The sequence below is a fragment of the Chelon labrosus genome (genome assembly GCF_963514085.1).
Source record: "Chelon labrosus genome assembly, chromosome: 21".
NCBI lineage: Eukaryota > Metazoa > Chordata > Actinopteri > Mugiliformes > Mugilidae > Chelon > Chelon labrosus.
This window is the reverse complement of record NC_140354.1, coordinates 8,841,214-8,854,727: the sequence shown is the minus strand read 5'-3', so window position 1 is coordinate 8,854,727 and position 13,514 is coordinate 8,841,214.

The window sequence follows — 13,514 nt, the reverse complement described above, 5'->3', positions numbered from 1 at the left end:
TCAGAGCTGGCCACCTTCAGGACATGGAGGCAACTCCAAAAATAGAGATGATGGTCACTTTGCGTGGGTGGGGCATTAAGAAATATGCAACCCTTGTCGACCTCTGTCAGCGATCAGTAAAATTTAATTTTGACAGGTCTCTGATACATGCAGTTATGTACAAAAGAGAGCAGTGGACCATCAGAACGCTTATGGGAATAAGGATTTTGGCCTGTTGTAGGTTTTAGGAAGAAGATGAAGCTCATCAGTTTTCATTGAAAATGAATTAAATGTAGAAGCTACAACCAGCTAGCTTATCTTAGCACAACAACTCGAAACAGCATTTTTACACTTAAGTGATAATTTAACAAATGAGATACAGCATGTTAATTAGCAAGCTTTCTGCTACGCTATAATAGAGGGTTTGAGAAGACAAATACTTCCTATGTTATGTAACAGTCAAATTAAATTTTGTATGACAGGATGAATTTAAAGGGCGCCACTCTAAGGATCAGCTGACGATTCCAAAGATTCTGAGTCTGAAGAACCTGAAAAATTTTAAATAATTATTCTGGTTTAAAAAAAAAATGAAACTGTGACAGCGTCATTCTACACGTACTTAGCACAACTGGCTCATCTGAACTGAAATATACATTTGAGATGCAAAGAAAGACATCTGCAATCTTGCTTTGTTTTCACATACTTACATTCCCTTCACATTCATTTTATGTTAACACAACAGTTCTGTTGTCCGCTTGGTGGTGCCCTGGTTGTAGAAGCAAAACCTGTCTAGTGTAGTAGTGTCCTTTTAAGATGCCTCATACAGATATTATCATAGAAAAATCTCTGTGTACAATCTAGTTCTAACAAAATGGAGCATTTAGGAGCTAAAGACCTAAAAATTTCCCTTAAGAGTTGCATGTTTATCTATATTTTATTCTTTCTGCCTGGACCAGCCAGTCAGATCCCTGACTTCCTGTCCAGAGGTTGAAGCAGACATCCGGGCAGCTCAGACCTAAACCTGGCCTTGATTAAACTTCTCTATGGAGGATCACAGTTGTGTGGTTAAATGCAGACAAACACCCCTGCAGCTGACTGTTTCCCTGCTCGTTCTTCCTCTAAGTGTGCTTGGGCCACATGCCAGCAGAAAGAAGAAAACCATCTGCTATCTGCTGTGATGTTGTTAGTGAGAATGCTGGTAGCTATGAAACATAATAAGGCACTCATTAAGTAAGTGTAGGATTTCCTCCAGTAGTGAGTGTCATGATAGTACAGTAAGAAACATGCATTACAAGGGATTTGTCAAAGGTTTTCTAAGGACCTTTTGGAAAGAGTCTCTTGGAAAGGCAACATGATTTGTATTGTGTCAAATACACCTGAAGAAATCTGGTCTTTGCATACTAAGCAGATTAGTTCTGATGATGAATGAAAGCCACAAGGCTAAATCTGTCTGACTGGATAAATGTTGAAGAATTAAGTCATGACCTGTAGCTCCAAATGGAAACAATCTTCAGCAAACCGAACAAATTACACTTATTGCTACCCACAGAGACGTCATCCCCCTCAACCTCTATTTTCTCTGTTTGGGCTTATTTGTGCTGTTGTTTTCTTTGCGCTTTAAGACATTGTGTGCAAAAATGGATGGCTGAGAAGATAAAAGCCCAGTTTTACCATATGGTGAGTTCTGTTGTGCCAGCGGTCCCTGTGGGGCTTCAGCTGACGAGGAAGGACGTCGCCATGTTGTTTCTGGAACGACACAAACAACAGGAAGGAAGATAGTGGACAAAACTATAACGTGGCACAGTTTCATGTTAAAATTTCTCTTTAAGCCTCTGTTAATGGGACTGTAGAAACAGATATGCCTGCATAGGAAAGTTTTGTAAATTTGGCAGGACTGTTTTCTCCTTTGATGATATTTCAGAGAAATTTTCCAAACAGAACGTCTGTCAAAGTGTATTCATTCCACAAAACAATGTGTACCTGAGAAACAGCTGTTTTCTTCGGATAGTCTCTGGGTTGCTTTGTAATCAGAGTTATGTCACTCATAAACATTTAAATATTCAAAACAAATTATTCTAAATTGTTCTTTAGCTTAGATAAAACAAGTACACGGTGAAGAGGACAAGAAGAGTAATGGGAAGCATCTGTGACGATCATTTCTGAATGTGAACCTCATGGGTGAAAAAATTGTCCTGGGCAATTTTCAGCTTGCTTCCTGTATTTGAGCTGTCTATCCCACACAAGTTATCACAATTCATTCCACTTAGCAGAGCAAGAAGTCCTTTACGCAATTATAGCTGTGGGTGAATTGGTGTTCCTCTGTGGGTCCTTATGTGCAATCAAGCTGTTTCTTCCAGGAGTGTGGGTCAGTAGAAATATTTGGCAGTGCTGTTTCTGTGGCGACAAGAGCTCAGCACCCAAATGTCCAAATGTGTGTGGATGGAAATCTCAAAAGTCTGTTACTGTAATAGGCACATTTGAATCCCTTGAGTCTCTAAATACTGCTAAATGTTAGAATTTTGGAAGATATATGTATGTACATATAACACGTTTTCTATAATCTACAATCTGAGCTAGCAGACACTTAAAAGAAGTGGCCCGAGAATAAAGCCTTGGAGAACTCCACAATTGTACGCACTGTTTGTGTCTTTGTAATTATTTATATTTTTCAGTATAGAAACTGGTTGTGGAAACTTAGGGGATGACAGGTTCACTGCCTTATCACAAATCACGTACTGACCAACCTCTGCTTACCTTGGTAATGCATCCTATATGTAACCAATTTGGCTAGTCACTAGCATCCCTGAGGTGACCATTATTACCTTCTGAGTCTCATAAACTAAAAATGGCGTAACATTTTGTTGTCGCTATACATATAATTTACATAGCAATATAATAATTTCATGTGACTTTGTCTTTTGCTGCTGTGATAATTAGTATAGCTGCTAAAGGGCTTTGCCTTTGACTTGAATACAATTAAACTGTATGTTGCTTTGGGGGATTTGTCTTTGTCTTGGAGGACAGTCTCAGAAAATGTCTTTGGATATGTCATCATGCACAATAACACATTTTCAAGACTGCTCCCAGTAAACCTTTCTTATCATTCCAAATCCCACTGTTACATTTGCAGCTCCAAAGGGATTAAGTGGAAAGATTTCAACTGATCCTCAATTAAATGACAGACTGAAAACAACAAGCACCTTTCTAATAAACACAGTAACGCATGGTGATATCTCTATAACTCTCACAAACGCAATCCAGTTTCTTGAAGTTCCATATTCAGACATGAAACAACAACAAACTCGAACAAAATAAAAAGTGACCGTTGCATCACATGGCTTCTAAATATAATGCTGATTATTTTTTTTCCTTCTCAGTTTGTGTGTGTTTGTTCTGTGAGCCAAAGAGCAATCATTGCCAGAGTTGTTGTTGTTGATGCAGCCTCAGTTTGTCCCGTGAGAGCCTGTCCTATCCCCCTGGATTTCTTCCCAAATGAGGTGTAAAACACACACACACCAAAGCAGATGTTTGAGAAAGGCCACCTGCCTTCGAGTCTCTGCATTAAAACGACACCTCAGCCTCTTGTTAGGGAGCAGCGTTTTAGAGCAGAAGACAAACAACAGAAACATCCATCCACCTCTGAACACGCACATCTCATTGCTGAGATTCTGGCTGCGCTGCTCGGCCTGAAGTGCCACACGTTTAAGATAATCAGATTAAAGTGGATCGAATCTGCAGGCCTGTCTCCACTTGAATGGACGGCTGAGATGCGACGATGGAGAGGAATGATAATGAGTCCTCATAGTTCACAGTGTTAAGGTGGTGAGAGCTGAGGGCTGTGACGTCTAAGCTAAACCGTATTGAACTCCTCAAAGGCAATAACAATAGAGTTTGATTGTTTGAAGTGATGATCAATATGTGAAAACAAAGAACAATAGTTATGTTCCTTCTCATTGAGTACTGACTGCCAACCATTTGTTACTGGTTATGGGCCCTGTGTTTTAGTTACATATATATTAAATATGACAGTGATTAGGTTAACTTGTATGAAGCTCTACTTGTATGCATCTCTGCTTACATGTAGTCAGGGTTTGCACTTTTCACCCCAGTCTTTTGTGCAACTCCTGTCTCCCTGTCTGTTTGTGGGAGGTTAGCATAACCCAGAGACACAGTACAACCATTAATGGGAAATGCATCCGATTAAAACTAGCTGAAATTTAACTTTAACGCAAGAGAGCTGCAACCGTTTGACACAAGCTTATTTACAGATCATGAATTCCGAAGAATATTACTACCACTGCCAGCTCACATGCTGGTGTTGCTCTTTGTTTTCAAGCATGTCTCTTACCTTTACTGCAGCTGTTGACGTAATACCTCAGTCCCTCAGGTGACTTGTAGCTACTCCATCCAGGGGGAAGAGGTCGTCTGTCAGTCTCCTGTCTGGGTGCAGCAGAGCTAACAGCCGCTGGCTTCTACATCAGAGAAATATCCATTTTACTGCACATGCCCTGGTGTATCATTAAAATAGGGGCATAAAAACTTCATGAAATCAAAGCTATAATTAAACTTTTAGATCACTGTATCTCCAGCTATTTAATTACACAATATTTTAAATAATTAACAGGTTTCTCTCCTTAATTTCAATCAACTTACAAATTGCGTCCTTGAAGGAGTGTTGAATGGGAACAATCTGTTCTTATCAGTTACAGCTTCATTTACTAGATTAATTCAGAACACGTGCAGCTGCGTCCACAAATGAAGAAGAAGTAACTCCTACACTTCGGTATAACACCATGAGCATTAACAGTTGGTGATCCTGAAGGCTGTGCAAATGGATAGCTGAATTTACCCTGAGTAAGGGAACACTGAGTAAACTCTATAATGAGATGCTACTGCTGCATCGTTAAAATTTACGTAGAGTTTCAACATTTCCACCAGCTTGCATACACCAGATATATGACAGCCTCTGCCATATGCAACGTTATCATCATCAAACTCCCATTTTGCCTTCCAGCAGTTCTCACTTGCTAAATAATGGTGTTATTCATATGGTGAAATATGATCTACTAAATGGATAAATAGTGAGAAATGCTCGGTCCACCTTATCAGCAGTCCCCAGGAGTCTCTACAACAGCGAAGCCATTTTATTCAGGGTACACTCTGAGCGCAGAAATGACTGCAGTGTGCTTTACAAGGGAAAAGTCGTTTTTAATCTGCAGAGATCGCTGGCTGGCTGTTCATTTTCAGATGCAGCGGTGCGTGGCCTGCTCACATCTGTTTGCCGAATCTGACAGACGGACTGCTGCACTTCAAGATGGTGCGCTCCAATCAGACATCTGAGGGGAGGTGGGCGGATGCGATCGGACAGAAATATAAATGGGGAGATTATTACCGGAATGATAAAGGAGTCATATCATGTTCCTTTGCTCACATGGGTAGCAGGGCAGAGTGGGAGGATAAAGTCGATTGATGTGTAATATTAAAGGGGCTCATTGGCTCTTTTCTATCTCTGCCTCGACTCGAGAGAAGCACATAGATTCTGCTGTGGCTTTCCGCAGCTTTTAAGATGCTGAATTCACAGCAAGCGGATGTTTACTGCACACACAAGATAAGTGACATCCCTCCTGGCAGTTAACAGCGACCCGTGCAGTGTAAAGACTGTCCTCCCGTAAAAAAACAACCCCTGAGAAACGACCTTTCAAATAAAGAGTGCAGGGTGCTTTGGAAATACAATACCTTTCTGTGTCCTCATTGCAAAGCCGGAGTGAGATTTAAAAAACTGACATTTTTAAGCTTAATCAGAACTGTAAATTAGAGTAATAAGCCCATGCACATTTTGCTCACTTGAATGTCAAACAATTCATGTATCTGTGTACAAATTAGACATGAATCTCAAGTTCAAAAGCATGCTGATACGAGCGATCAGAATCAAAGAATCCCTGCATTGTTACTGAACGAACCCAAGGTTTAAAGATAGACTCTTATCACGATATCAAACACTGATCTCCTTTTCGCAGCGATTTCACACGTCCTCCGGCTGGCCCGATGAAATGTCAGCTTTTATGGAAACCCTTTAAAATATACACACACAGATCTTTAAGATATCCCTACCAAATTCTGCAAGCCTCTGGGATACTTCAAACCTGAAACTAGAACTTGAACTCCACTCATGCTAGGACAATTTTCTCAGGAAGAAACTGACAAGACGGGCTGTGTTAGACCTCTCACTGCTTTCTTGAGCTTCTGCTGGCTGATGAGGACTGACAGGGGGAAGAAAGACAGCATTTAGAGCCCTTTATACCTGGAAAATGAGATTAAAGAATCTTAACTTTCTTATAGCGGTGAAAGAGAGGAGCTAATGCTGACAATTGCCATTTTTTTGTGTACCATTTCTGCAATATATTATGGAAAGCTTCCCCAGGAAATGTGGGGAGAAATAAGATGAAATTAGGACATCTTATCACAAAAAGCTTGAAGAATCATAAATCTATTTTGGGCACTTAATCTGAAGGCAGTGCAATCTTAAATTATCAAAAGGAAAAAGGTCTGCTTGTAATTTTAGACCGCTCCGACAAAATATACATTTTTCACATGGTTTGTTTCCGTGCCCTGAGGCAGCTGCAGAGAGTTTCAAACAGCAGCAATTACAAAACACAAGAGGAAGCCTTGGAGAAGAGTCAGCATCGCTCCACACAGGATGCTGATTAAAAAAAAAAGAATCAAAGAAAAGCAGTAGAGGGCATAGAAAAAGCAATAAGACCTTTTTTTTTTCTGTCAGAGGCTAAATGAGTATAGCGGTGTATTAGTCAGGCTGAATTATATTCCTGTGGCATCTTTTGCAATGGGATATTTTATGAATATGAACATTTTATGAGAAGTTGCTGTTTGTGAAATGAAGGCATCAGTCTACTTGCATGCTTAGAGGTACAATGCTCACACTTAATGGCTATACTGACTGAAGGCTCGCCATTTTTGTTAAACGAGTTAGCATGCTAACATTTTCCATATCAGCACTGAAAAACAAATTACAGCTAGGGACAATAGTTCTAATTGGAATAAATCGAATCAATATAAAATCAAAGTGCAGCTCAACTGAAAGTGGAAAACGCAAATTCACATCAACAATCTCAAGAAGTGTGGGAGCTTTCCTCTAAAGTTCCCCAAACTCTCTGCTTTAAAGCCCCATCGAGACTGGACAAATTCGGTAGCTTAAAAAGCAATGAATGTACTAAAATTTAAAGTGACGCTGCCATGTCGCTGAGCTATGAATATTTATACTATATCTAACTTGAAGTATTAATTTACAAATGAATACTTTTAAATATGTCATTTCAATGTAGCTTAACTGCTAAATGAAATCTAATGCACTATAGTTTAGAAAAAAATAAGATGGCAGCTGCTTAGCTGTGCTAAGATAGCAACCGCCAGCATTAGCTTAGCTGAATAACTGCACAAACGCTAGCTGTAGATATCTCTCAGACTTTAGCTGTGTGGTTAATTAGCAGAGTTTTCTGTTGTAATACAAGAGTAGATCTACATTTCTTCTCTGTAAATAAATAAATGAATACATCCAGAAAATATTTAAAGAAGCAATCATCAGTTTTATCTCGGCTTCATTCAATGGTGAGGATGCAAACTATACACAAAGTCTTACATAATTTATCTCCTCTTATATGTTAAAATCTGCTGCATACAGAATATATAACAATTAAAATAAAGTTCCTACCATGCTGTTACGCCGAACAGTAGTCAGTCGACCAGCCACTGGAAACATGAATGAAGAGACAGAAAGGATTATACGATCTCATTACTGTCCAAAATGACCCAAAGCCTGCAGGGTCACAGCTCAGGACACAGAGGGAACAGAAAGAGACACTGAAAATCTTTCAGACTAAGTGTATTTTTTCCATTTGCACGAAATAAAAGGCCTGGCAGAGAGACATGCTTTGGTGTTGATCAGTGCAAGACATTTTCTATGAGTCTTTGTTGAGCAGAAAAAAGTCCAGCAGTTGTCAGTCTGTGTCAGGAAACACAAAAGCGGACACTGTCAGACAGAGTCGTGAAGTGCTGGGACACAACAAGGACTTTTCTGTCCTGCCAGCTTGTTCTCTTCTGTTAAATTAAATTGACTCTGCATATATTGCCAGCCTGCTCATACTCAGTGAACACAGTCAAGGTCTGTCTCTTTCAGGAGAATGAAGACACTTGTGGACAAGTGCAGCTCAGAGCTGGCAAGATTTTAGGAAGTTTAATTTGAAATGTGCGTGATCTATCATCTTTGCTCCCCTTCTGATGAAATTATACTTCTCACATTTGTCCTTGTTTTGCGAAGGTGCCCCCAAATTTAATATAATGTAGCCTTTCTGTGTATAACTTGTATTATAGATGTCACAAACGCCAAATTCTGGAACAATTTCATCCAATTTAAAAGCAACCCGCATAATAGTGGTCTGAGAGGTCACAAAGGAACGCATATTCAGGCAGAGAAGTTCGTTCAGTTCGTTCAGTGACAGGCTGCTGTCTCCATGCTGCTCCACAGACAGGTTGAGGACGTCGTTTGTACCCCAGGCCATAAGACTATGCAACGCCTCCCTGTAGTCATTTTTAAAAAAAAAAACAATTTACTCACCATATTTGTCTAATGGTTGTTGTCACCTCATTCTGTCACTGGAGTACAGAGCAGCTTCATCTAACATAAACGAGTGAAAAAAAGGGAAAAACAATTGCTATTTTTATTACATTGTCCATTTGTTATTGCAGATCAAAGGCCCGAAGAACGAAAGCCAAATCTAAAAAGATATGTCTCATGTCTTTTACATCTTCAAGACACAAACAAGTGAGGCGAGGGAATTAGATCTTGAAGAACATACGGTTTTACATGCTCAGTGGTCCAAATTAAATTAATTCAGAGTGCTGAATAGACTGCATTGTTATACCAGGCACTACTGACAGCAAGGCCATACAGCACTCATCATTGATGGTGAAATGATGAGGGTCAAAGGTCTTTTCTCTTGGGTGTATCAGGAAAATGTGCAAGAACATTAACTGCTGTCATGAGTGCAGGTCTGTAACAGCTTTTCACCACAGAATAAATTGCAGGTCAGGGAAAAAACAGCAGCACGGCAGATTGTATTGTTTACCATGTTTACCATTGTTTATTTGATAAAATGGATTTAGTGCAAATTGCATATGTTGATGATGTACATCTGCAAGACAATTTTGCAGTCATATCATAATAATATATTTATTTTTTATTGAAACCAAAATCGAGGAACCAACTTTTTCCTCTTTGGTACACACCCTAGCTGTCACATGAAATAATAACCTGCTATGCAACAATAATAATGTTATTGCCATACCATACATAAGCCCAATTTGCTGTTTTAAAACGTGCTAGTGACGGCTCTAATGGCAATGCTGGTCTGTTGGTTGATTAGTCCACCACTTTGGTCCACACTGAAAGATAATATTTGGCCTAAACATTCAGAAAATAAACCTTATGATATTCATGTTCCCCTCTGTATGAATTTAACTTTTTCAAAAAAATTTTTTAGCCTAATCTAAACATAGTGCTAATTAGCAAATGTCAGCATGCTAGCAAGCTAAATGAACACATGGAACGTTTGAAACGCTAAAGATTAGCATGTTGCAGTACAGGTTTGGATACAGAATGGTTTTATTTTGTTTTAGTTTACGGTACAGTTTAAAGTATTGAGAGAAAAACATTTACCTTTGCACTGGAGGAGATGAGGGGTTAGCGAGGAGGTTGTGATTTCCACTCAGGCTCAGTGTCACGGCTATCGTCCCGCAAACTATGGTGAAAAAGGATTTACTTATCACATGTTACCATCTAGAAACACAACTTTTGAAGTTAAAGTCGGCAGCTAGAATTTGAGATATATACTGTGGCCACTACACCCAAATTCCCATGAGAAGATAAATTAACTTTCATCTTAACCTTCAACCAAACCGGATTGAACCGCTTTTACCAAAATGCTAACGTCATGATGCTAACGGTAAAATTGCTAGCATGCTAAATTTCACTTTAAATTCGCGTAAGGACATTTTGCTACTCACTTCAGGGAAGGGGATACTTTAATGCAGTTCTCCCCAATTCAGTACAGACTTTAATGACATATTGTGAGAATACATACAGGGAGTGAAGACAACTGCTTCTAATTAGTCAATACTTTGATTCGTTACCAACAACCAACATGCTAAAAGTTAGACCTGCTAAACAACAACATGCTTGTTAGCGTTATCCTTGCACGAAAGTTAGCATGAGTTGGTGTTTAACTTCAAGCAATACCCTACCTCAAAGAGATACTAGCATAGATGAAGACTTCTTTTCATAGGTTTGAAACTACTAAAAAATGTACAAAAGAGGCTAGCTCCAATTATTTATGCTAAATGCTACATAAGTAAAAAAAAAAATAATGGCAGGAGAAATTAGCAGCTAGTTTACTACCTTAGCTCTAACTAGGTCTTAGTTTAGATTCAGTTTAGTTTAAATTTGTAATAAGAAACACGTAATTTACTGGCATGCATGGAATACCGGTTACTTTGGATGTATTTGGCCTCATCAGATTCCACACTGCAGCTGTTTTGCATCAGAAAATCCCTCATGAATATAACACTGTAATCTGTTTTGGAAAATATAAACAGTCACTCAAACAAAATAAGGATTTCATCTCCCTAATTCATGGGTGTCCATGCAAAATGCCTCAGTTACACATCTTTCATCCCACATTTATGTTTGACATTTGGATCCCACATCCCCTCTAATGGCTCCAAATAACCACAAACCAGCATGGTCGTGTCTAATCCGTGGTTTATTTTGCAGATCAGAGAGAACTTTCCTTCCTCCTTCTTCACTTTCTTGAATAAAACGCATCCACACATGATCGAGATTTTATGTGATGTTCAACCTTTAATGGTTTATAAGGTTTAGGAGTTCCTTGGTGTTAAATGAGTTTTAGACATTTTGCTAAGAAAAACAAAAACAAGCCGACATCAAGTATACAGTCGAAGTGAAACCAGATGCAATGCTAAAATCCTTTCTGTCCCTTGCCTCACCTTGCTGTGACCTTACACCTTCTGCTGACTGAAGATCACAGAGTGCCCTCACAGACTAGAGTAACAATGCACATTTCACACTGGATTGTTTAGTTTGGACCAAATCCAGAGTCCCATTGTTAAAACAACTGTATCCCACTCAGGCTTTGATGGCCTTTATTTCCACACCAGCTGCCTGCAATAATCCTCTAAAAGGATAATCAATCCTCTTCAAATCCACCATTAAAGGTAGTCTGCCTGCTCGTGTTCGGACACAAATCACCTCAGTCTGCTTTATCCACCAAAATAGCAGTTTAAGGGGGGAATAATCAGCTTACTTCTTGTACAGATAGTATAAGTATTGATGTTTGTTAAGCTGGTGAGATGAAATACAATAGAACAATGCACGCTGCAGTGGAGTCTAATAGTGTTAACTTTTTAAATTATCTATAATTATCTCTGCATTTTCAAGACAACTTAAAAAATAGAGTACATTCTGCCCTAAAAACATAATTTGATGAAAAAAAAAAAGACTTGGTTGTCTGGTTGACACTTATTCTTTTAAAAAAAACTACACAATCAAAATTTCAGGGAGCAGAGTATCTTATTTAAAGCCATTTACGAAATGTTTTCTTCTGTTAAAAAGAAAAAAGTGCAAGTGCAATTATTGACAACATTACTTGAGATGACTTAAAGTGTAATGCATAAGATTTTTCTATTTTTCCGTTTATTTTTTAACAGTCACATAATTGCTTAGATGTTTTTTGAAAGTGCTTTCACACAAAACGACAGTGGCGGTTATTGAGGCAAAAGTTTCACATATTAGTAGCTTATAAAACACTTATGACTTTAAGTATTTGTGTGTGTTATTGAACAGCGATTCATTGTTGAAACCAGCATCCATACAATGGAGAATGGGGTTTCCAGATTGTGTTCCCATTATCTCTTAAAGCCCATTTAATCTTCTTTTGTCAAGAGTTGCTCAAAATAAACTTGGTTGATTTATGCATGTGTTGCATAAAGTGTATTAAATACTGTTTGGTTTATGATCTATCCATCTGTCTCATCCATGATGAGCAGCAGGTCTGTAACTCTACCAGTGCATGCCCATGTGCAGAAAGAATGCTTCACACCAAGGACAGTTGAGCAAAAAAAAAAATGACTGGTTATGTTTTTTTATTGCAGGGTAACAATCCCTCAGTGTGTGACAGCTTCTGCGCAGGATTTCGATTAAAGTTGAGGCCTTTGGTGTTTGGATTTTTTCAGAAACAGCTCTTCAGTGTGGTAAAGTAGGTGAGTGGGATGGATACAATATCAAACATTACGCAGATGTAAAAGAATTAACAAGAAGGTTAAGACCGAAGGTGTTTTCTTTTTTGATTCGGGGGGAGGTGAGGTCAGACGTGGAAATGTCAACTTTTGGGCCGCCTATCCAGTACCTTGCAAGCCTGAAAAGAAGAGGACAGACGCTCGGCCCCGCCCGTTTGAGTGAGACAGTGTGCCTAGTCAACAAAGAGAAAGAGCTATATGTCAAGGCTCAGAGTGGGTGGACTGAAGGGTTTCAGTGAACTAGTAAACTAGTAATTTATTAGACACTGAACACAGTCAGTGGATATTGCTTTTGCGCTATATTGGCTGTCTGATGAGGACTTAATTCATCTGTGGTGTATAAGGGTTTTAAGCAGGCTCAGGGTGCCCTGAAACCTGCAATAAAGAACCTGCAGTATTTTATCAGTCTGGCTTTTAACACAGACATTTAAATTCCCTTGAAGGTCTTAAGTGCTGCTTCAGTTTCCACAGTAAGTAATGCCATGCACGAAAATCTGAGTTCACATTATTAAATTTGTGAAGGCAATGGACGCCATGCAGCTACTTGGCCTCAGAAAAATGATCTAAACTTTAAGGATAATACTCAAGCTTATGTTTCTGTTTTCCAGATTTTAACCATCAGGGAGGATCAAGTGTTTCTCATGAACCCTCCCAAGTTTGATAAGATTGAGGACGTGGTAATGAACACCTCCATGAGCTTGCAGTGCTCTTCAACCTCAAGGAGCGATATGCAGCATGGATGATCTATGTTTGTCATACAGGAAATTTGGACTCAATAAACGTTCAATGTTAGACTCAATAATTTTATTAAAAAATGTGGGAAAAACTGAAGTGAGATTATTTAGTGCTGTTTCACAATGGAGAGGATAAGATTTCTTCTTTATTAGATGAAATATGTCTTTTTGGATGACGTTGATATTCATACCAAACACATGAATGCACATGTATTTTTGTCTGCTATAGCAAACATACCTGCTCTGTAAAGCCCCTGAGGGAGTTTCCGCAGCCTTTCTAAAACATAATGCACAAGATCATTATCATATAAATTTTTAATCTTATCTGTCATGGGTGTCAGGGCTGTGACCACAGACTGTAGTAAAAGTGGACGCCATGACTGCTCCTCAAAATTGAAGCCAAAGAGTGTGGAGCTC